Raw genomic sequence first — 24,956 nt, 5'->3', positions numbered from 1 at the left:
TTCACTTAAAGGCTGTCAATATTTCCTTAGGTTTGTTTTTGGCCCTTACAAGTAAAAAAATACATCTTCATATTTACTGTGCTGGCACCTAATATCAAGTCTTGGGTAAAATGGGCAAGAATGGATAATGCATGGGCTTTCCAACACTTTCTAGCTATGTGATTCAAGCCTTATTTTCTCCTCTCTTCTCATAGCACTATCATGAGAGGTAAACAAGATAATGTGGTAGCAAACAAATGGGGAATTTAGTTATTATTGGTTAAATAAATAAATAAATAAATAGTACATTCTGCTCTTGTCCTTCCCACTCTATCCAAATCCCTGACCAACTTTTTCCAGGCAATCTCAAATAATATCTCCTTTATCACTCTTTAAAAAAATCACACAGGGCTGTCTTAAACATCTTAGCACTAAATTATATGTTCTTTCTGTGTCTGAATGTTACTCTCAACTGTAGCCAGAAGTTCTTAAAAAATAAGATGGGTTTCAACAGCAGTGATGTCAAAATATTTAATAAGTAGCTGTGCCAGGCATTAACTCCTTAGTGAATCCTCAGTTAATCGATGAGATCCTTAGTTGCTCCCTCACGGAGATGTGAGAAAGCCCTGTGAAAGGGACTGGGACGGGGAATGATCTAAAGCAGTTGGGAGGGAGGCACTCACAGGGCCCTGAGTAGAAGCTATTTATCAATAAGAAAGTAAGTATTTCAGTGGTTTAATGACCAGGAATACCATATGCAGCCTGAATATCATTACTGGTCTCTGATACCTCTTTGGCCACCCCTATATATCAGAAACTCAAAATACTTACTGATGAGGTAAGAAATTCACCCAAAATACAGTTTCTCTTGCCATTTCTCTACTGGTACAATGAAATCTCAAAATAAAACAAAAGAGAGTTTATCTATGAGAGTTTGTGCTATGGGGAAGTAAAGTTGTGTCATGGGATAATGATATCATTTAATACCTGGGTGACAGGTGTGCTTTTAAGTCAACATGATCCATCATCCTTCCAGTACTCTTAGTCCCTTCTTTCTTTGTACTGAAAAGCTGTCTAATCTGAAGAGGAAGAAACCAGCACCCTGTGGAGCATTTCCTGCGTGGCTACTGCAGTCTTCTCTAACTCACACATGTTTTCTGAGTATGTCTTAGGTTCCTCACTGTCACAGCTGGGTTGGGACCACTTGCCCATTGATGGATGCAAGTTTTCTGAACAGATATATTATACCAAAAGCAAGTGGCCAGAGGAAATATACTTTCATTCTGTGTCTTGCCATTACTGAGTGTTCTTTGGAAAGAAGCTAGACCGATGAATATTTAGGTACAAGCTTGCTAGGTAGGCAGGTTGACGGTATTGAGACAAGCTTCATGAGTTAAAAAAAAAATTATGATTACATTTGGATGCCAGAAAAATCATCAACAGTATGAGTATACTTCCTATAGAAAGTTATTAAGTCCTGTCACTTCCTCTTCTATGTTGCAAAGCTGGAAAACAGTCCAAACACAGCTAATTGAATTTGGATCCAGGAGTTTTAGTGGAAACTGTTACCAAGCCCATCCACTACAATCTTATTCAGGGAACATTTTACTTCCTCAAGTAAATGGTGAGTATTGCCCAATGCTAAAGAACTGAAGGATTGATAAATTATATAAACTGTGAATCACACAGTTACCAAAGTCTAATTTTGCCATAAAGCATTGACATTTGACTAACAAATATTTTATTCTAGTCTATCTCATTCTCAGTGCAACATATATACAACTGGCAAACACATCTTTGTCAAAAGTACCCCTGTTTTTTAGCACCACAAATTTCATGATATCAAAATCCAAATAAATTTGAGGCACTAGGTGAGTCATTAGCTTTCTTAAACAGGTTTCATCAGAAGCAAAAAGGGAGAAAAAAGATGATAATGGTATGGTCTAGCTCTAAAGTACTGTAATTTTGAGCCAGGGGAGATAAATTTTAAGGTTCATACTGAATTGACCAAATCTGCTGTCACACTGTAAAAAATAAGAACATTTAACTGCAATTTAGCTTAAAACCCAACTGCCATCATCAAACAGCAGGTTTTGGTGAAACTGATATGTTAGGTTTTCTGTTAATTATACCACTGGGCAGATGGCTTCTAGCTGGTAATTTTTACAGTAGTGCCAATATAAAGATAAGCAGAGAGTTGAATAATTACCTGGTTAGTTGTTGTTACTGCAGAGAGTTTTGTTCTCTACCTCAAAGTCTCACCCCGTTTCTGATACCTTGGCAAACCCATACTCAGCATGGAAGTCAATCTAAGGAGATGCACCATCGTATGTGTGGCCTCCTTTCCATTATGCTACATATTCATTCCAGCAAACATTTGTACGTGATGTGTTGCACATATCACAAGTTGAAGATGGCTGTTGGATGCTGGGCCACCGTCCCCTCCTAATAGCAACAGGTGCCAGATTTTGTTTAAGAACTCATAAGGTCATGGGGAGGCTGTCTTTATTCTGTCTAGGCTCCAGAATGCGCCTAGTGACTTGGTTTTATGTTCATGGGTAAGCCAGTCCATTCAAAGTGAATTTTATGGACCATTTTCAGGATCTCTTTCTGGCTAGAAATGACTAAGAAAATAAGTTGCCCAGGAGCCAACGACAACTGTCCTGGGGTCACGAGGGCATTTAGTCCTAGGGTGTAGCCAATACAAAAAGAGGCAGTATGACAAAAGCAAAAGAAATGGATTTCTTGACAAGCTTGTGAGTCACAGGATCAGACTTCTTCGAGTTGGCTTTACTGCTGTACTTTGAGGTTACAATCACCAATCCATTCTCTTCACTGAGCAAGTCAGTGTGCTTCACAGTTTCTGTTACTTGTACTAGAGGACAACCTCACCTGCTCCTGTGACGGCACAGTGAGAATCGCACTGTGTGCGAATTGTGGGCTCATGTGTTCATTTCCCTTGGATTACGAACTCCTCGAGTTCAAAGATTCTAATTTTTCATCTGTGTAGTCTCAGTATCTAGCAGAACATCTGGCACTAGATTATGCTTAATAAATGATTAATATGAGACAAAATAAACAAACAAGTACATAACATAAACTAATCTGGATTATTCAGACCAGAAAACATCTCTTCCCCAAGTATTTTGAATATTTTTCCCATAGTTAGAGCTCTTCCACAATCTATCCATAACCTTTTCCCACTTTAATCCAATTCCCTAAATTTTTTTTTTCCTTTTCCTCCTAATCGTATAAATAAGGCATGCTCATTATAAAGTTTCAAAAGATACATAAAACATAAAAAAGAACGTAAAAATCAATGGGGATTATCACCATCCAATATGTACGCTACCAGCAGTTGTCAATGTAGAGGCTAAATGATAAACTTTTGTCCTCTTTTTGTTTGTGTTTTATCTCCCTGGAACATTCCTACTACCACCTCTGCTGGCCAAAATAAATGTGGTATACACGTTGGTCATCACTGAGTTGCCAGTTTAACTGCTGTATTTTCTTTTCTTCTTCTTTTCTTTTCTTTTCTTTTCTTTTCTTTTCTTTTCTTTTCTTTTCTTTTCTTTTCTTTCTTTCTTTCTTTTTAAGATTTTATTTATTTGAGAGAGAGAAAAATAAAGAGAGAGCAGGGGGAGGAGCAGAGGGAGAGGGACAATGAGACTCTGCACTGAGTACAGAGGCCATCGTGGGGCTTGATCTCATGACCCTGAGATCATGACCTGAGCCGAAATCAAGAGTTGGATGCTCAACTGACTGAGTCACCCAGATGCCTCTAACTATTGTATTTTCAGACTGAGTAAACATTTACTGTAGTCACACTATCTGCAAAGTATTTGCTGTGCCAGATGTTTCCACATGGATGAGGGAATAGCTGTTCATTGGGGTATGAGTTATTTCATTTACATCTTCCCAACAGCCTTGAGACAGGAATTACTATACTTGCTTTATAGTTAAGGAAAGCAAAGTTGTAAGGTTTGGCAGTAAGGAATACTTCCCAAGATGTATTCTGCCTTTCCATCTAGAAACTACTTTATGAAGAGTAACAAAAACAAAAATCACTCTTCATTGCATAATAGCTTCCACTGCATTAAAAAGAAAAAAACCAACAATCTTAAATCCTCAAGATTCATAATAATTACAGAGATTTTGCTGCCTGGAACTCCTGGTTGTTAGTTCTGCTTAGGTGTGTCTTTGTATCCAATACAACAGAAGATGAAAAGGAGCCTTTGGGAGCATGAGGCCTGGACAGAAGAAGGGGCCGTGATAATGACTGGAGGCCACATAAAGCCATTCGATGCCATTGCTGCTTTTCAAAACAGCTTGTAAGGCCAGGTCCCACATGGATGCTTCAGGCAGCCTTCCATTAGTCCATAGCACAAAGGGTTACGACCACAATTTGAAACTAGAGACAAGAAAAGGGCACCTGAAATTAACAACAGTCTCTCTGAGCAACTATATTTTCAAATGGCATAAAAGATAAATGGCAGAGAGTTTTAATCCAGCTGACCCGCAGTCACCTTCCAAAGTCAGTCTATGCCTCTGAACTGGAAGAAAGGCCAACGTCTAGCCTCAATGGATCATGTTGCTGTCAATTCCAAAATGGAACTTAAAAAGCTTTGAGTCTGAGAACCTTATAGCTTTGGCCACTTTCTTGTTCAAGTGATTTCTGTTGGTTTAATGGGGGGAATAGTCAAAAAAGCAAAACAAACAAAAGCCCCACAAAACCAACCCACTGGAATTTTAGCTTTGCTATTCTGAAATATAAGCAAATATTCTTTAGCACAGGGGAGGACTGTCCCTAACAATTTTGGGGTCCAGAGCAAGAACACAAGTACAGGCCCCCAGACCTGGGCCAGCCCCTGTTCTTTGCCACTGTTTCTTCTTGCACCACAAAAGGACTTTCATGTCGATGTGTGAACATCCCAACTCATGAGTCCAAGCTCTGATCCACAAGTTCCCATCCCCTAGGCTCCTCCCTCACTCCCAGGCAAACAGCAGCCTATTGGTTTTCCTTCACACCCAGGGTGGCACGGTGTACAACTCCTGGAAGTGGGCTCAGCGCTGTGTGGAGAAGAAATTCTGGGGCTCTCTTTATCCAGAATACAGTCTTAGAGAGCAAGATCGAAATGGACCCACCTCTCAGCAAACAGACTCTTCTAAAACCAGAGGTGCAGAGGAAGGTTGCCTGGGTCAAAGGCAGTAGTGACTCAGGGTACCTTTTATACCCTACCTTGAATTTGGTAGACTTATGACCTTTTAAATGTTTATATCTCTTTATATTAAGTTTTGTATTTTGGTGAGAATTATAAAGAGAGCTCAGGAGAATGTGGTCTTCATTGGCATAGACCAAAAATGAGAGCAAAAGAAAAGGAAATCTTCAATATTATTTTTTTACACCCACTAAACTGATAGAGGTTAAATATGTGGGGAGAAGAATCAAAGCAGATATAGGGCCAAATTCCTAAGTGGAACCATGTAGAGCTGGGCAAATCCTATTGGATAATTCCACTACGGTAGATTCTAGTCAGACAGGTATTGTGCTCAAAATCTGGTGCTGCTATACCCCAATTTAAATTAGTAGTATTTAAACAAGATTTTCTCTAATCTCATTTCTTCACTTGATAATGGGAAGCAAAAGAGGACCCACCTGGTAGGATAGGGATGAGGACTAAATGAGAAAATAAAGGTAAGACACTGAATACTCTGCATGGGACTTAATAAATGATATTCAGTATAATAATCAGGTACTTTAATGCAATGTCAGGGCTGGAGTTATGACCTAATCATTGCTGAGCAAAAGACTTAGAAGCCTATCATATATTATTTGGCATCGGTTTGCCTCCATGCTCCCCATTTGAAACGAAGTTTGTTCTTTGAAATAATGTAAGGACTTGGGATGCCATTCTAAGAATTAGTTAAAAGTACACTGAAAGGTAGTAACTCCATCTTTACTGGGTTTCCAAAACAAAAACAAAACCAGATCATCTAGCTATAAGAACTATATCTTACTAACAAGAAAAAATTTTATAACCTTCCTATTTACTGTATACAGTTTTCTCAAAACCAACATCAGACTTTGTTAACATATCTTGCAAAATTTGACTCGTAACAAGAACAACTAGCTTTTATTGGGTCCCCTTTTTACCACACAGTGAACCATTTGCTTTACATACAACATCTCTCTGGACAAATCTTCCTAAGTCTCCCCTCCCCCATTGACAGATAAGTAGAGAGAGGTGAAGACCATGGCCGGCTGCACAAAGCCCCCGCCCTTTTCATTCCTACCCCGCTGAAGTGGGCTGAAGTCAGGCTCCGAACAGCTCCTTTAAACCTCTCCCCCTTTCACCCTTCCCGACCTCTCTCAAAGAAAATGATATGTGTCACGTAGGCAAAATGTTAATGCCTCCTTGGCTTTTAATCCTTTGTTGAGAGACATGTTTTTGTGTGTATGTGCTCTCTCAGAAGGTTCCTGCCGCAGTTCATGTTTGTCTTGCTGCAAATTTAATTGAGAATAACTCATGCTAAATTTTCTTTTGTTGCTATAAATAGATCTTATTCTTGGTGGGTGGAGAAGATAAAAAAAACACCACCAAATAAGAAGAAACTCAGTTTACTGAGATCCGTACACTGGCTTATTTCTTGATAAAACCAGGCTGGATCAAAACCCAGATATTGCCACAAAATAAACCATGGGCTCTGGAGTGAAATTTAAAAAAATGTGGCACAATAAAATCCAATGTACAATACATCGCACAAGTACTTTACAACTATATTGTTTTTGGCATTAAAATAGATTAACATTTTCAGGAACCTTCAGCTGTGTGTCCCGAGCTTTACAAAGCCTCACAGGCTGGTCAGACCATCAGATGCAGATGTTTGTTTATACCTGCAATGATTTGCTGAATTTGCTACCTTAATCATTAGTGCTGGAGCCCAGAAGCTTTGAGCTGAACCTAAGACGAAAAGACATTTTACAGACCCCATGTGGGGCAGCCGTTTGTAGATTAGAAACCAAGTCTCAGGTTACACACCCCTAAGTGCCAACCACAATACATCACTCCTCCGGTCTTTTAAACAGAACTTCTTCAGAGAAATGGAAAATATGGAAAAGCTATTTATGGACAAAAGAAATATGCCTGAAAAATGTGTTCCTGCAAAAAGATATATTCCACATTCCAAATCTGCCGAGTTTTGGCACAATCAGAAAGTATACTAGGAAAGGAGAAATAACTTTATCGGAAGCACAGCGGTACTGATGGCCAAAATTTTTATCAGGAAAAAGCAAAGAACAATCTAAGCCCCTGGTGAAAAAGAAATGCATCCATTCTTTTCAAAGAGATGCTAAAACAAGTTGCTTCCTTGAGGATAAAGAGGATGTTCCTGTCAGATCTACAGATTTTACACCTGAAGAGAAAGTGCAATTATGCGTAAGGTAAACACTTCAGACAGACAAACATGAATGGGTTCAGAAGACAGTAGTTCCTTGCTGGTGAAATAAAGCAAATGTCAACAAGCCAGACACACTTTATTCAGAGAAATGTCTTGCTATTCCACTCCATATATAATATGCCATATGACACCACAGTTAAATCTGCTACTGCAAAAAAAAAAAAAAAAGTACGTCAAGCTGTTGGTTTCCATGAGATTTGGACAGAGGCGAAAGAACACAGCAGAAAGGAGAAAGGAGTCCGGGAAGGTACAGCTTTCGCTTCTTTCCTTCGGGGGAGGAAATGACTTCCTATGGCTAGCTGACCAGGAGTTAGCGCTCACCCTGCCCCTCGCCAGGACCCAGGACAAGGACCTGGAGCATTCTCAGCCCAGGATCAACATGCAGCTTCAGGTAATTCTTAATGGGAATAGGAAACTAGAGAAAACAATTACAAGTTACGCAGATTCAACAGTCATGCCGTGTGCATTTGTTTGTCCTACGGGTGTGTTGTACAGCTCTCTCCATATGAACCAGGCTTCCCTTTCACTCCCTTTCCACATCATCAACAGGCATGCCAAATGCAAATCTCCTCCGGATTCTGATCCCATCCCGGCAAAACGCAGGGACTACCACCATACCGAGTTTCACAATCATCTCCACAATGACAATTATTCACAGCCCCTCAGTTCTGCTCACACAAAAGATTGCAATTTGAATCTTGCCTCACACAGGTTCAGCTCTGTTGGAGCTGGTTACCAGGCAAACGGTCTGTTTTAAGATTTACCGATTGCTGGGGAGAGTAAGCTGGGGGTGGGGATGGACAAGCCACCCTGTACATACCTCCTTTTGGCAGCTAAGAAAAACAATTTCGTGACAAAGAGACTTGTTCTTTTCAAAGCTCCTCCAACAAATGAAACTGACAGAATGAAACCTGAGAAACTTTAGCAACCGAAGAAAGCAGCCTTCCAAGGATCAAGGTGAATAATTGATTTGTCGGGTTTTGTTTCATCTTTTAAGCTATTTTGTTCATTAAAGGGAACTGTGGAATTTGTCAGAAGCCCAAACACTGACACACACTTCTGACAGCAAGTGCATATTCCAAACTACAGATTCATTTGCCAAGCTTATTCAACAACAACGATTAGCTGCAAAGCCAGGGAACTTACCGAGCACAAAATTATTGGAACAAAGCAGGGAGGAGGCAAGAGGCACCACAGGCAGCTTCTCCGTCTCCTTGGTGCCAGGTTCTCCTGTCTGCCGTCCGGTTCACACTTGCCTTTATAACTAAGACTCCAACGGAACTCACTAGCGAAACCTGATGAATTATAAAACAGCCCCTCCTAGACTCTTATATTTTACATCACAGGGGGTGACCAGGCAGCATTCTCGTTCCCTGGGTACATATATTTCCTTGTAACTCATCCTGATAAATGTATCAGCTTTAGGAGCAGTGACAGTAATTGGTGCTTGGGATGTACCAGCATTAACCAATAAGATGCTTTCCCACCATCAGTCCTGCACCCCCATCCTCCACTTGTGTTCCCCCACACCTTGTTAAGGTGGATCCACCCAACCCAGTGGAGGGTAGGAAAGATGGCAAAATGCAAAAAGCCCCTGCATCTCAAACATATGCCTAGTGGGCCATAGTATTCAGGGTTAATTCTCATCATAGTTCCGTAAAGATCAGCGCTCATGTTTGCAGAGCATGTCACAGTGTACCAGACACTTTCGCTCTCTCTGAGCCTCTCAGCAACCAGGAGAGGTGTAGCACTACAGTACAAATGAGCCGCCAGGGCTCAGGGAAGTTGAGTGACTTTGCTGGATGTTCAACAGAATCCAGGGGTTCAAAGGCCAGGTGTAAACACCATGTGTAGCAAAGAGTAAATAAGTGATAACTATACTTACAAGATAAATGGTTATTTCCTACATATTGATGTGTCTGTTATCCACCCTATGGCCTGATGAGGTCTGGTCTATTCTAAGTCTTTCCATGATTTCCAGATCCTTCATCTGCCATGATCTCCAAAAATTCCTGCCAGAGCCATTTCTTTGTCTATAGCCCTGCATTGCCTGGCTATTCCACCATGATACACCCCATGGAAAATTAATATAGATGAGTGTTTACAACTCCCATGAGGGAGTTCAACCTCCTTGCTGTGCAGATGAGGAGCCCATAGCAAGAAAGATAAAGGGACTTGTCCAGATTCCACAGTTTCCAAGCGTGATGTGAGCCTGAACGCCAACCCAGGTCTTCCAACGTCAAGAACGGTGTTGTTCTATCCTACTATGCTACCTCTAGAGCATGGAAGCCCTGAGTATGAGGAGAAGTGCAGAAACCAGTGACAGTATCATTGACTGACCCCAAATCATTATTAGGGGGGCCGCGGGGAGGAGCAAAGTAGTGCCTGAGCTGCTCGCGTCCTCTCTGACAAGGTCAGTACAATCTCTTTGTGTTCATTGAATATCAACACTAGAAAACACGTTTTTTGATAATAAGAAGAGCTACTACTGAGCCCTTCTTACGTGTCAGGAGCATTTCAGGTGCTTAGACTAATTTAATCTTCAAAACATCCCGATGAGGTAGGTATTATCTATCATGAACAGCATGTGACGGACGAGAAAACTGAGATTCAGAGAGGTGAACAAATCCAAGTGGGATCACAGTTGCTCAGTGGCAGGGCTGGAATCGACTCCAGGCAACCTGGTTGCAGAGCCTGCACTCTTAAAGCTATCATCCCTCCCCAAGCAGTGTTTCCTATTTAACTGTCAGAAGCAGACTAGCAACAGGAGCAGATTTATTTACTGTGGCCGCTGGTAGACATTAGAAAGAGATCATAGGTTTTGGAACCAAACAGACTTGTGTTTAAACCCTTGTTTTACCACTAATTCACTGTAAAATGGGTTGCTTTATCTATAAAATGGGCTTGCTAATTCTAACCTTGCAAGATGAAGTAAACCACATTAAGAAAGTATAGTGCCTGACTTAGAGTGTGCATAATCCTAAACTGCTATTTTTCTTGGCATACTTCTTTTTGGAAAATGGATTTCTGCCTCACTTTCCCTTTAAACTGTCTCTTAAAATGTCAGTTGTGTTTGCCAAGGAGTCTTCCCATCTGCCTGCCTGTGAAGATGTCCGTCATCTAGATGGCAGAATGTCACCAGGAATACATGGGCTCTCTGCCAGAGAATGGCAGGCCTGGGGCTCTGCTCTCGGTTGCCTGTTCAGCTCAGTAGCTTCTCTCTACTCCACTACTACCATTAGTCAAATGAACTCACCAGCCCAGGAAAACATATTTACAGTCATTTGCGGTTCACAGTGAGACCATCTAGGCTTACTTCACCTGTTTCAAACAAGCACCTGTCACAAAATTCATCATGACAGTGAGTTCTTGCACACAGCTATACCTCTACTGCCATTAAGGCGAGGAGACAGGCATCTTTCTTGAAGCTTCCACTGCATACTCCTGTCCTAAGTCAATATACCCTAGCATTTGGCCACCTGTGAGCTCTCAATCTGATGAAGTCATCCATCCACTTAAGAAACTGCTATCTTCACTGTATGCAATCAACATTCTTTGAGGGACATCAGTGGTAGCCCTCTATGGGACAAGGTGATGCTACAATGTTCCAGCTATGCAGATTTAAACAGGAGAGATTTTCTTAGCTCTGTGTTTCTAGAGAATGACTCAGGGGCCAAGTTAATTTGTTCACATATAGACTATCCCCTCCTTGTTTATTTTTCCCTATATGCATCTTCCTAGGGGGTCTGGAATATGCATGGATGAGGTACTCCCCTTTCGTGACCATACCTAATTGTGGCACTGTAGGAGCAGAGGTATGCAACATATTAGGGGTTGGGAGAGAGGGACCTGAGTTTCTAAATGGTTAGAAAGGCCAGGTGTAAACACCATGTGTAGCAAAGAGTAAATAAGTGATAACTATGCTTACAAGATAAATGGTTATTTCCTACATATTGATGTGTCTGTTATCCACCCTATGGCCTGATGAGGTCTGGTCTATTCTAAGTCTTTCCATGATTTCCAGATCCTTCATCTGCCATGATCTCCAAAAATTCCTGCCAGAGCCATTTCTTTGTCTATAGCCGTGCATTGCCTGGCTATTCCACCATGATACACCCCATGGAAAATTAATATAGATGAGTGTTTACAGTTCTTACATTATAACACACTGCTCTGTTCCCATGTCAAAGATAATCATAACATATATTCTTTTTTTAAAGGTTTTATTTATTTAAGAGAGAGAGAATGATGAGCAGGGGAAGGGGCAGAGGGAGCAGCAGACTCCCTGCTGAGTGGGGAGCGGGGTGCAGGGCTCAGTCCCAGGACCCTGGGCTCATGACCTGAGCCAAAGGCAGATGCTTAACTGACTGAGCCACCTAGGCGCCCTCATACAATAGCATGTATTCTGTCATAGTTATCCCCTCATACTACCAATTGCTCCCAGATACAACAAACTATGTGGAGCCTTGAAACTATACCAGTACTTGGCTGACATTAGTGAAAGTTCTCATATTTACTGAGCACTTATTATGGGCTAGCAAGGTGTTAAACTCTACTGTTTATCTCATTTAACCCTCACAGCATTTTCAAATGGGTTATACTATCATCCCTACTTTGTAGATGAGGACACTGTGGCTGGAGAGGTTAGGTGACTTGATAAATGGCACAGTCAGAATCATGACCAGTCTAAGATCTCAGAGCCCACTCGGAATTGTTACATCTACTGCTTCCAAGAAGCTGAGGTAGCAGATAACACGAAATATGTGTCTGTTCTCATCGTTTTTACTTCCTCCTCTCCTATTCTCTCCTTAACTGACTTAATTTACCCTCGAAATCTCACCAGAGTTGCTTTTATTAGGTAATGACCTTCACACTAACAAAACCAATGGCCAGGTAGTCCCATGTACTTGATCTTGTCCCACCCTTTTGGCAGACTTAGTTACAAGCACCCAGGATCAACCCCCTTCCTTACTTGGTTCCTGAGACCCCCTTGGTTTCCCTCTGGCCTCACCAAACTCATCCTTCTAAGTCTCTCCTGCTGGGTCCTCCTCCTGATCTTCCAAATTTATACAGTGCCCCAGGGCTCATCATTAGATCCCTCCAGTTGTACTCAGTCAAGGCTTAAATGCCACCTAAAGACTACCTACCACTAGTCCCAAACTATGCCCTGAACTCCAGATTTTTACACCCAGTTGCATACCACATCTGAGAATCTCCATTTGACCGTCTGCTAGGCTTTTCATATGTCCAAAACCAAGCTGTGGTTTCTTCTCCCAAATCTGGTGTACCCCCCAATATATTTCAATAAACAGCATAATCATTCACCTAGTTGCTGTGGCCAAAAACCTGTCAGTCGTTCTGGACTCTTCTTTTTATCTTATATCCCACATCTTATTCATCAGCAAATGCTGTTAATTCTGTCTTCCAAATATATCCCAAATCTCTCCTCCATCTCTGCCCTTATCCCCAGTCTATACCACCACCAACTCTCACATGGATCTCTGCAATCACCTCCTACTGGTTTCTTTACTTGACTCTTGTCTCGTTTCAAATTACTGTCCACACAGCAGCCAGAGTGATTCTTTTAAAACAAAAATCAGAAACCACACTCCCCGCTCACCTCCCTCAGCAGCTCCCCTTTCACTTAGGACTGGCTCCTTCAGTGCAGTCAGGAAGGATTTTTCACACATGTCCTCAGAGAAGAGCTCTTTGACATCCTATATAGAATGGCATCTTGCAGTCCCCCACTATTTGCTACTCCCTTTTTGGACTTTATTTTTATTTAGAGCACTTACCTCTACTTCAGTGTATGCTATATATTTACTTGTTTATTTCATTAACATTTATTCCCCCCCCACACTAGAATGTAAGCTCCATGAGGTCAAGGCCTTGGTCTATTTTGTTCAAGGCTGAATCTCTAGCACTAGAACAGGGCCTGCCACGTAACAGGTATTTAAAATATTAATTAGGGACACCTGGGTGCCTCTACCGGTTAAGCATCTGCCTTTGGCCCAGGGCATTACCCAAGGGTCCTGGGATGGAGTCTCACATCAGGCTCTTTGCTCAGCCGGGAATCTTCTCCCTCTGCCTGCCATTCCCCCTGCTTGTGCTCATGCATGCACTCTCTCTCTCTGACAACTGAATAAATAAAATCTTTAAAAAATATTTATTAAATGGATATGCCCAAAGTCCTATCTTCACTATTTCTTAGTTATATATCCTTGTGTAAATTGCTTCCTGTTCCTAAATCAAAAATTCTTCAATTATAAACTTTCTTAGGAAAAACAAACCCTTACGTTGCTCTGGTACTTTACAAAGTATTCAGCCTGTCCTGTGAATGGCTTTGATACAATTCCATGAGATTGGTCAGTGCTACGAGTAAACTTGTATCCCTCCAAAACTTGTATGGTAGAGTCCTAACCCCCCAATACCTCAGAGTGTGATGTTATTTGGAAGAAGGATTGTGTCAGATGTAATTAGTTAAGAAGTCGTCCTACTGGACTAGAGTGGGTCTCTAATCCAATAAGACTAGTGTCCTTATAAAAGGGGGAAATTTGGACACAGGTGTGTACACAGTAAGAACACTATGTGAAGACTGGAGTCATGCTACTAAAAGCATAGGGAGTCCAGAAGCTAGGAGAGAGGCCTGAGACAGATCCTCTTCTAGCACTTTCAGTGGGAGCACGGCTCTGCTGACTCCTGATTTCAGACTTCTGGGATCCAGAACCATGAGACAATACATTTCTGATGTGGTAAGCCACCTAGACTGTAATGCTTTGTTATAGCAGCCCTAGGAAAGTAATACAGTCAGATATAATCCTCATCTGACATGGGAGGAAATCGCAGCTCAGGAAAGCAGAGTAACCTGCTCCAGGTATCACAGCTAGGAACTCGTAGGGCCTGAACTTAAATTGGGATGTGCATGACTTCAAACCTAGGCATAGCAGAGGCAATGGTCCCTAGAGGCTGGTCCCTGACCTTCCTCTCCAGAGCAGAATGAAAAGAGTAAGCAGGGTGTGGTGATTTTCATCAAGCTAAAATGACCTTCCTTTATTATGAGATTACGTCCTTCCTACTCTTTGTTTTTTCTTCCCATTGTTTTTGCGCTGAAGTTGTCCTTGTATTTCTGAAATGATGGTGAGAACACATCTTAGTTTTTTAATCGTGTTTGCTTTGGTTTTTTCCATGTTCTTCATTTTATTGGCAAGACAAGCTGGCAATTCTGTTGGCCTATAAAAGTTTGTTCTGAAATGTTTCTGGTCTATGAATTATAAAAGTCTGGGGACAACTGTTCGAATACTGTCCCCTTTCAATGAGTAAGAAAGCCCTTCACATGTAGCAACATTTGGTGGTGGGAAGAAAGCTCTCCTCTAAATCAACTGAAAAGGCCCCTCCCTGCTCTGATAAAAAAAAAAAATCTATGCTAATGGTCACACTCTCTTCACTTTATCAACAATAAATTAATTTGGTATAATCCCATGCAACAAATTTATATAACTGAATTTAACAATATTCATTTGTAACTGAAATTAATGTAATTCAGACTTTTTCTTAGTCTTCTCACCCTTCTTCCTGCTTTCTTATTGAGCATTTTCAATTTCAGCAAAATTCTTGACTTGCTTTTGATTTTCTTTGGGTTCAGGACCTATGGGTTTGTGCAAACATCTGAGGATTAAATGAGATCACCTCTGTTGCATATCTATAACATTGCAAAAGCTGTCAGTAATGCTAGTTCCCTTTAAAGAAAGAGGTAAAGAGGGAAGTAGCTTTATGACCATAGGAGATTTAAAGCAACTGGATGACTCTGCAGGAACAGCCAACCTGGAGAGTTTTAATGAAATTTATCCTTTTGCTGATCATGCTGTGATCCAATAGACAGCTTATAAAAATTGTGGTGTCTATTTTTATGGATTCATGCTCATGAATATATGTGGGCTTATATATGTGCATACACATGAACATATATATGCTTATACATATATATATAATTGTTATATATTGATAAATTAGATACATTTTAATATAAATTTGGTTGAATCAAGTCCATGCATCCTCTTTAGGATCCTCTGAGAAACCCAGAAGGAAAAAGCCTTCATACACATGGACTGCTTTGTTTTTCCATTATCTGGTCCCCTATAATCTAATTTATATCCACTAATTTGTCTTAGCCTAGGAAACTTTGGGAAAGACAAACTTCAACCCATTTCTTTGCCATAGTTATGTCAGACTCCAAATCAATGAAGAAGGAATTCCTTCATTCCATGAGTATTTAGGGAGGGCTAGTATGTTGCAGGCACTGTACTATTATGTTGGATGTCAGAAGAACAATACAATCAAGGTCAGATTTTCTGTTCCCTGGACTCCCATTCTAGGGAGAAGAGCTAACTATACAGCACATAGTTTATTTTATAAGGTCTTTCATTAAAGTTCTATAGATGCCTAGAGGAAAGGCATTCAATTTAGTTTTATTTGGGGGGGAGTAAGTCAAGAAGGCTTCCTGGAAGAGGTGATGTGTAAGCTGAATTTTGACGGATAACTAGGAGATATTCAATTAAGGAGATTCCATTCAGAGTGAGAAGGATGTGATACACAAAGGTTCTGGGTGGGGGTAGGGACAAGAAATTGATGATGGAGTGGAATTTTATCTATCTACCACTCAATAACCTAAGAACATGTAATGGGAAAGCAACTAACTTCGGAGTTTAGGAATGCCAAAGAATGATGGTTCCTTTTTCATGAACTTCTTCAATGTAATGAAGGCTGAAGTGGAAAATGTCATACTTTATAGTTAGACAGTCCTGATTCATTCAAGCTGACCTTTGCAAGTTGCTTAACTTCTCCAAATTGATTCTTGGTTCATCATCTATAAAATGGGGATAGTAGAACCTATTTCATATAGCTGTTTGTTATCACAAAATTAAAAATGTAAAATGGCTTGCTACCTACTTGCCACAAAGTAGACACTAGAGTAAATCTTAATTCATATCTTAAAAACACTGTGTCATTGTGAATAAGAACCTGCATCAGTCATACCAACTCTTGTTTTCTACTGGGATACTTTTTACTTCCTCCTAGACCAGGTGCCTTAAAAGTCTGGTTGCTGACATCATCATTTAAAATTTTTTGAGCTCATACCCTCATTATCTAAATACTTATATATTTACATACTGTAGGATGTACAACCATTGTTCTATGGCACAATACGCACGTTATAAAACCTACATGAGAATAGAAATTTAAAGGCTGAGATGAAAAATTTACATAAAGAGAAGGGTTGTCATCTTGATACTCTCAGGATGTATATACTCACTTTGGAGAATACTAAGAGCTCCTAGAGAGAAAAGATCTAACCTCATTTTTCATAGAGTAGCTTGCAGCACAGACCAAGTACTAAAGACACATTTAGAAACTGAAGAGGCAACACTGGGGCATTAGGAAGAAAAGACAAGACCAAAAACCAAAAAAACCAAAAACAGTTTGGCTTACTAATGCCACTACCTGTCCAAACCAGTTTTTACATTTTTAATGTTAATATATATTTAAATAATAGTAAAAGTTTATTATAGTAGAAATGGTAGGCAACCAAATGTAACTGCCTCTCTTCCCAAATGTCCATGACAAGTAGAGAGTAAACAGATTCCTTTTTTTGACAAAGGGGCTAATCGTAATAATGACTATTTGCTGGCCACTTATAAGGGGCGGATACGAATCTAATCACTTCAGACGTATTTTCCTATTTTGCCCTTACAATGATCAGGGCACCACACTGCATCTCTCTAGAGGGTAATAAACATACTTGAGCGCATGTTGGAAGTCTGCAAACCATGGCCTGCAGACCAAGTCTGGCCCACTGTCTGGTTTTGTACACTCTGTAAGCCAAGAACGGTTTTCACATTTTAATTGGCTGAAAAAAAAAAATCAAAGGAAGAATAATGCTTTGAAGCACATGAAAATTATACAGTATTCAAATTTCAGGGCCTATAAATAAAGTTTTATTGGAACATAGCCATACCCATTCGTTTATATACTATCTCTGGCTGCTTTTACGTGACAATAGCAGAGTTGATTAGTTGCAATAGAGACCATAAGCCCATAAAACTGAAAATATTTAGTATCTGGCCCTTTACATGTTTACAATATGCTGACCCCTAGCGTATATGAATGGAGTCACCTGGAATTATGCAGGTGGCAGCTTGCATGGTTGTCCAGATAACAATCCTATATGGAAATGGAGGCTCAGAGAGAATAAGTCACTTGTCCCTGCACTGAGGAAATGGCAGAACCAGAGGCTTCTAAGGCATATTTTTAAGGTTGAAATATGTCCATAATCCTACCTGGAGTTCAGGCCTTTTCTCTCTGATGATCTCTTCTGGCTCTACGACTGAGCCAGCCACCACCAATATAACTTCCCCCACTGTCTTCTCTGTGCTCCCACGCCTAGATTTTACTATTGTGATGGCTAAGAACAGAGTAGAGCGGGGAACGGGTCAATGGAACAAAAGCACAATTCACTCCTTTATAACTACCTCCTTGAGTCTCTCAAATATACACTTGGTCCCCAAATATGAGGCTTTGCCGTCTCTGACTGAGCTGAAAGTGATGAAAAGGGCATGTGATGGAAAGCTGGAAACCTCATTACTGGCTCTCTGCCTACAGAAACTCAGCCAGCTTATCTTCTTTCCCAAGGAACTTCCAACTTACACTGGCTCGGCTGGTTCTTTCCAGGTGCCTATAACAAGCGGCTCTGCCCAGCTGAGATCAGAAGTTGACAGAGGAGACTCTGCACATTGTTTTTCTATCCTGGAGAACATGTTCCATTTTTCCAACCCTCATTGCGCCAGATCCTCCTAGGGTCTCAGCCACTTCTGGGTTGTAATCTGGATACTACAAAATGCAAGTCACAAAAACTTCTCCCTGGACAGTATCCTGGAGGCCCAGATACATTAACATAATTTCTGTGGCCGCCCAATTATAGCCAGAATCTCACTTCTAAGCAGGAACAACTAACACTGGCAAGGCATCAACTGCGTAAAGTGGTGGGAACAGCTTTCACATAGGTTAATCTCACGGAATCCTCCCAGCAAACAGAGATACATTATTCCTGTTTTAGAGATAAGAACACTAAGACTTGAGAGGCATTAAGGAGCATATACTGGTATACACTGGTGAAGTGGTAGGTCTGGACTTCAATCTCAGAGCTCTCTGACTCCTAAATGCCTGTCGCTTCAGTAAATGAGCCATCCACAAAGAAGTCAGCTTTTTGCCATGATGGTCATTAAAAGCAAACAAACAAACACCCCTTCCACTCTTTCCCTCCAAATCATGGCATAATTATTCTTTATACTTGGGAACAGCCCAGAATGATGGCATTCAGTGAGGGACAGGGTTTAAACTTATTAGCAAATCATTTAGGCAACTTGATCCCCTGTTAATCTGTAAAATGGGAATAACAATGTGCCTACCTTGTAGAATTGTTGTGAGGATCATATAAAAGAATGTAGGTATTCTGTGTATATGGAATGTTCGGAATAGGCAAGTCTATCTAGACAGAAAGTAAATTGGTGGTTCCCTCAGGCTGGGGAGGGCATTGGGAGGAAGTAAGTACTGACTGCTAATGGATATGGGTTTCTTTCTAGGGTGTTGACAACGATTGAAAACTGATTGTGGTGATAGTTGCACAACTCTGTGAATATACAAAAAAACCCAATGAATTGTACACTTTAGATTGTCGAGTCATATGGTATATGAAATTTAAAAATAATATAGAGTGCTAACACAATGCCTGGCACAAAGAAAATGCTTTATAAGTGTGAGTTTTTGTCATTATCGTTTGGTGGCAGAGACTGACTAGTTCACCAAAATCAGCTCCTCTTCTCCCAGAACATGAAACTGGACCCCACCTAGAAGTTAAGTGTGGCCATATGTCTGAGTTCTGGCCAAGGGAATGTGAGTTCTGGCCAATGAGACGGAATGGGCCTGGCCCATAGAAACATTCCGCCTGCAAGCCTTCACATCCTCTTTCTCTCCCACCAGCTTGATGCAAATGAACCCTCGACCTTGGAAGCCCCTTGTTAAAGATGGAGGAACCACACATGGCATAGAAAACATCTCTGAACTGCTGCCCAGAGAAAAGTTCAAACAAGTTTTGGACTTCATGAAAGAGAAAATAAACTTCTGTTGTGTATAAACGATTATTCATTTTGAGATTTTATTGTTACAAGAGCTAATACTGTACCTAATATATTACTGTTATAGTTTTAACTCTTCCAAATCGTCTGAAATAAATTGACCGTGGACTGGCAGACCATGCTGGGTCTGGGGTCCTGAGGGCCTACATCAAAGATCTGGCAAATACGACCATTTCTTCAATACCATCAAATAGTCAGTGGACAGTCTGATGAGAGTATTCAGCTTCTAAATAGCTTTCACCACTTGGGGAAACCCTGAGTCCTTGTTCTGCCCTCCAGTCCTCTCAGGAAGGGCCAAATGAACAACAGCAGGCAACATGCAATCAGACCAGGAGCATCAGTAGGGTGGGGAGAAAACTCATATCAGCCCCATGCCTGCCGCTCTGCACTTCTGTCCTGCTCCCCTTTGTGGAGGACGCGTACCCCATCCTCTTCTTCTTTGATAAAAAGGGAAAACAATATAAATCAAATATTGTGACCCACTCAGATTATGTACCATCCTTGCTCAGTGCATTCTAAAACAGTAGGCTTCGTTTTCTAAACGCAGAAAGCAAAGAGAGCTATTAGCTCTCCTGTGAATAACACAAAATATTTGATTGTTATTGTCTCTCGTTCAGAAAACTGGCTGTCAGAAGGAAAAGCTCTGAGTCATGCTGTGGAAAAGGTGAACGGACGATATGCCAGCACAACTGAAAGGTGGCAGAGTGGAGAGGGAACGATTACAGTTTGGAGGGGGGAGTCTCAGGTTTATGAGCCCCTCCCCCCTGCCAAATGGGGCCAACGATGCCTTCCCACACTTTCTCACAGGGGATACTGTGCCGACCAGTGGTTGTGTAGAGTGAAAATACATCCAGGTCTTATAAAAACAGTTAATGGCTCTAGAGTATTTACTGTGAATTTCTTTCATAGAGTTTGTTCAATCTTTTGAACAAGCTTATTATATAAGCATTATTCAAAGTTAGCAACTCTTATGAGATAAGGAAACGAGGCTCAGAAAATGTTAAGCAAAGCGGCATCTCCATGATCATTCAGATGGCAAGCAGCAAAGCTGGGACTCTAACTGGGACCTGAAAGATGCCAAAAGCTCCCATCTCTAACTACCATATCCTTCCTGGCTCTGTGCACATAACACACATTCATCAAGGGGAATGGCACTTCTGCTGGGGCATCCAGGAAACACAAAGCCAAGAGGCCCACCCTGGCTCATTCCACAGGCAGAATGCCCTCCAAGGCTGCTTGCACTCAGGCATAGGAAGGGCCCTGAGATAATAATGAAACCGACAGGAAAAGGGAAGAACAAAGGCTATTGTCCCAGGCTCCAGAGACTAGCCTGCCTCAACATGATTCATAAAGTCATTCATGGGCTCAGACCTCATGGATTTTGAATATCAGGTCATTGCAGGTACAAGTGTGAACTTCTAGATTGAAAGCACGTCTTCTTGCTGAAAATAGCTTCCCTCCCCTAGCAAAAATCATAAAGAGAAAAAGATATGAATTTCTTCCTGCTTCCTGTTTGCCAGGCAGTGTCTTTTTTTCCCTCAACCTCAGAGTCCCATTGTTTCTCTCATTTCTTCTTAGTATGCTCTATTTAAACCAGATGGAGCAGCAGCATTTTGAAACTAGTTCTGAAGCCCAGGGGACTCGCATCATAAATAAATAAATAAATGAACAATTCAGCAATTGGTAAATCAGGCGGAATGAGTTTAACAATTGAGCTGGAAAAGTAGTTGAAAATCTATTCCCTGATGAAAGATCTGAATGTGACCCAACTTCTCTTCACATAACAGGTAACCACACTGACTCCTTTCAGCAAACCAGGGACTGGAAAGAGAAGCAGTGGGAAGGCAGTTATGAACAGCTCCACCGAGATATTCAGTGGCCCGCTGGCCACTCTGTATTACCAATATGCTGATACATTATCCTATGGTTGCTATGAAATATTTGTTCACCACCTATAAAAGCAAGGCATTTCCAAGTGCTGCTATTCTTTAAATATATTCTCCTTCCTTTAAGTCTTACATAATTCAACTATCATCCCATGTGAGGCTTAATTTAAAGAAAACCATAAGTTGAGTTAATTCACTGTGAAGGGTTATGGAAGTTATATTTATTCCAGAGAGTCAGCAGCTGTGTAATGGAGTATCTATTATATGCCTGACCTACTGCCAGGTTCTGGGAACACAAATATGAATAAGACTCAGCCCCTGTCCTTAAGGAGTTCATGGCCTCCTAGGAGAGAGAAGTATTCAAAATGTAAGTGAAAGAAGTGCTATAGCCATTAGGGTAGAAGGGGGAACATGAGGTGATTAGTGATCAGCTCTAAAGATCGAGGGAGTGTGGGAGGGGGAGGGGCAGAGGACAGAGATGGTGGTTCAGCAAAGGAGCCCCTTGTCTGTCTGCGTAGAAGATACGAGAAGCTGCTGTCTACCAAGAAGAGAGATTGAGATGATGGTCTGGGCAGAGAGAGCAGGAAGAATGGGGGCGGCCATGTATAGTGTCCCTGTAGACACTTGAACACAGCTGGGAAATAGGCTCCTGGGGGAGAGAAAGGAAAGGCAGGCCTGGGGTTCAGGAGATGATCCTTCACTGCCCTGTGGGTCTTGTGAAAGAGTGTGGACTCTATCCCACATGTGGTGGGGACATTTAAAGGACTTTACACAACAGAGTAAACAAGATGTGATTTGTACTTTAGGATATCACCGTGGCAACCATGTGGAGGCTGGGCTGGAGGTGTTGAGGCTGGCAGCAGGGAACAGTCAGGAGGCAAGTGCAACAGTCTAGGAGGGAGGGATGGGGCCTGGTCTCCGGCAGCCACAGTAGGGATGTAAACAAAGGGAGAGGGCAGGTGCTAAGACAGAAATTTGGGTTGGATGTCATGAAATCTGGGTTCTAATTCCAGCTTTGGTATAATCTCTGTGTGACCCTAGATGAGCCCTTCCCTTTTTGGACCTTGTTTCCCAATCTGTCAGGTGAAAGAGAGACATTTTATGGTTGTAGATGAGAAGGCATTTTATTCATGTGCTTGTTTCTTCTTATTCCTTGGGCAAGTCAATTCCTTGATGCATACTTCTAGGGGTCTCACTATAAAAAAACAAAATGGTAGTATAAAGAACTCAACAAAATGAAAGATGAAACCTGAAGTCCATGAGTGTTTGCTGATCAAGCTTTAGGTGCAGAATGTGCGCCACAGTGCAGATAGAGATAAGATGGAAGTGGAAATGATCAAGATGTGGTCTCTGCTCTCTGGGAGGGAAATGAAGCAGCCTGTGATTAATTCAGTTCAACAAATACTGACTGAATGCCTACGTGCAGAGCATGACATCTACCACAGTAAAGAAAAAGAGGAAGAAGACAGGGTCCTTGACATGAAGGAGCTCAGTCACAAATGGATGAAGTGACATTGCTCTTCGAGAGTTGCAAAGCACTATGGGAGCTCAGAGATAGAGAATCTTACCAAATGTCCATCTTTGATCTTTGTCACAGCTAGCAGACATATGAAGGCTCTTTTCTGTGATCCAAGACTATTAAAAGTTCCCTTTATGAAAGCAGATGAAGCAAGAAGTCATTCACTTTAAACAAAGAAGGCCTTTCCATGCTGAGGTCCTATTATCAGGTGTTCCATATAAGAACAAGACATGCTCTTTGCCCTCAAAGAAATCACAGGTCAGTGTTTGTAACATTTGGTATTTTGGGAGGAAAAATAAGAAAAAGTTGCGTTCTCTCTACTAAGCAATCCAAAGTGCCTTGAACAGTGCCTAGCATATAGTAGGTGCTCAATAAAGTTCAAATAAGGGGAACAACATCACATTTGTTACTATTGTTACTATTTGTTAAAGAAAGAAAATGAAGTTAGCTCTAAAATAATAACACATACTTGACATTTAATTATCCACAGAATTCACTCAGGAAAAATTACTTTTATGTAGGAAGTCACGAGTAATTAATCAAACCACAGGCAACTGGCTTGTTGTAATACCAATTCAAAGAAGGCTTTAAGCAGCAGGTCTATGTTCCCAAGGTCTTGGGAAGCAAATGGCATCTAATTGGCTTTAAGAGGCTTTGATTGACCACACTTGGCTCTTTAAGCCAGGGTGAGTTCAGTTTTGGAAGCCCTCCTTAAGAGAAATAACTCCCAACCCCTTAAGAGAAATAACTTTAGAGAAATAAACCCTTAAGAGAAATAACTCTCTCCTTAAAAGAAATAACTCCCAACCCCTTAAATAAAATAAGTGGTTTCTAAATACCAGGCATGAAAGACCATACTTGGGAATGGCCTTGCTTAGAAAGAAATGGAGTGTGTAGGGGTATGGAAGGAGATTCCACTAGCAGCCTGATGTGAAAAGGTGTTGACTTGACAAATGAGGTAACGTATGTAATAAACTTTGACAAAAATTAAAGGTGCTAACAGTGCTAGTGGGATTAAAAAAGAAAAAAAATAAAAACATGCATCACATGGCGATATTTTTTCCTCAACAGAGAGGCCCAGAGCATTGTGATCCAGCTGGTAAGAATCATGACATGTAATTTAGCATCTTTGACCAGTAAGAAATGATTCTAAAGGACTTGTGATAGGTTTGGCTCATGGACTCTGCACCCTGTTACAGATGTGAGGCGGCCACCAGACTGCCTACCAGTGGGGAGAAAAAGCTATGGTAAAACAGCCATCTCTTATAGGGGCTTTGGTCACAGGCTGGCTTTTGATCACAGGGTTGACATCTGGCCTCTGTGACTTACTAAGCTGTTACGACCTTGGATAAGTCCCTTCACCACACCTAAGCCTCGATCCCCATCTGTAAATGAAAACAAAGGTGCCTATCTCATAGGGTTGTTATGGGGAGTCCATGGGATGATAGACATAAACAGCTTAGTACGGTGCCTGGCACAGAACGAGTATGGCAAGTATTAGTATTATCATTAGGATTACTGAAAGGGAATTTTCTTTCCAAAACTGCCTTAAAAAAAACCTTGTTTCAAACATTTCTGAGACTGAAACAAATATATGGATGATGGATGTGCAGAAATGGGACTGGGTGTTTCATTTTAATAGACTTGTAATGTGCTGAAGAAGGCAGCAGAGTCTTGTGCTGATCATGAACACTTTCTCATAGTCGATTATTTTGTGAGTGAATCTGAACTATATAGGTACAGTGCCTTATTAACTCTGGGCTCTACTGTGCCATTTAGTAATATGAGTCTCTCCTGAATGCTATTTAATGATATAATACAAAGACCTCTAGATTGCAAGGGCCTTGATTTGAATCTCACCTCGGTGACTTAATGGCTACGAGAGCTCTGGCAGAAAAAACACCTTTCTGCACGTCAATTTCCACA

The 24,956-nt window shown here is 41.1% G+C and overlaps 1 protein-coding gene and 1 long non-coding RNA gene across 21 annotated transcripts in view; one reads left to right on the top strand and one right to left on the bottom strand.

Moving 5' to 3' along the window:
* Positions 1–24,956, bottom strand: part of DLG2 (discs large MAGUK scaffold protein 2) — a 1,964,683-nt gene that overhangs the window by 184,118 nt on the left and 1,755,609 nt on the right. For 2 of the 20 annotated variants that reach the window (XM_034666234.1, XM_034666233.1), the window contains exon 1: positions 8,584–8,833. The exons of the other annotated variants lie outside the window; for them this stretch is intronic. The gene's annotated coding sequence lies outside the window, so the exon portion shown is untranslated. Of the gene's footprint in view, positions 1–8,583; positions 8,834–24,956 lie in introns of those variants that run through there. 20 annotated transcript variants of the gene reach the window in all.
* Positions 1–24,956, top strand: part of LOC105241548 — a 159,968-nt gene that overhangs the window by 111,666 nt on the left and 23,346 nt on the right. Inside the window, exon 9 of the long non-coding RNA XR_004627131.1 lies at positions 8,316–8,394. This is a non-coding gene — a long non-coding RNA (uncharacterized LOC105241548). The remainder of the gene's footprint in view (positions 1–8,315; positions 8,395–24,956) is intronic.

This window comes from Ailuropoda melanoleuca, chromosome 8, assembly GCF_002007445.2.
Source record: "Ailuropoda melanoleuca isolate Jingjing chromosome 8, ASM200744v2, whole genome shotgun sequence".
NCBI classification, from domain to species: Eukaryota; Metazoa; Chordata; class Mammalia; order Carnivora; family Ursidae; genus Ailuropoda; species Ailuropoda melanoleuca.
Note: the sequence above shows the minus strand (reverse complement) of the source record. Positions and strands in the feature narration are given on the sequence as shown.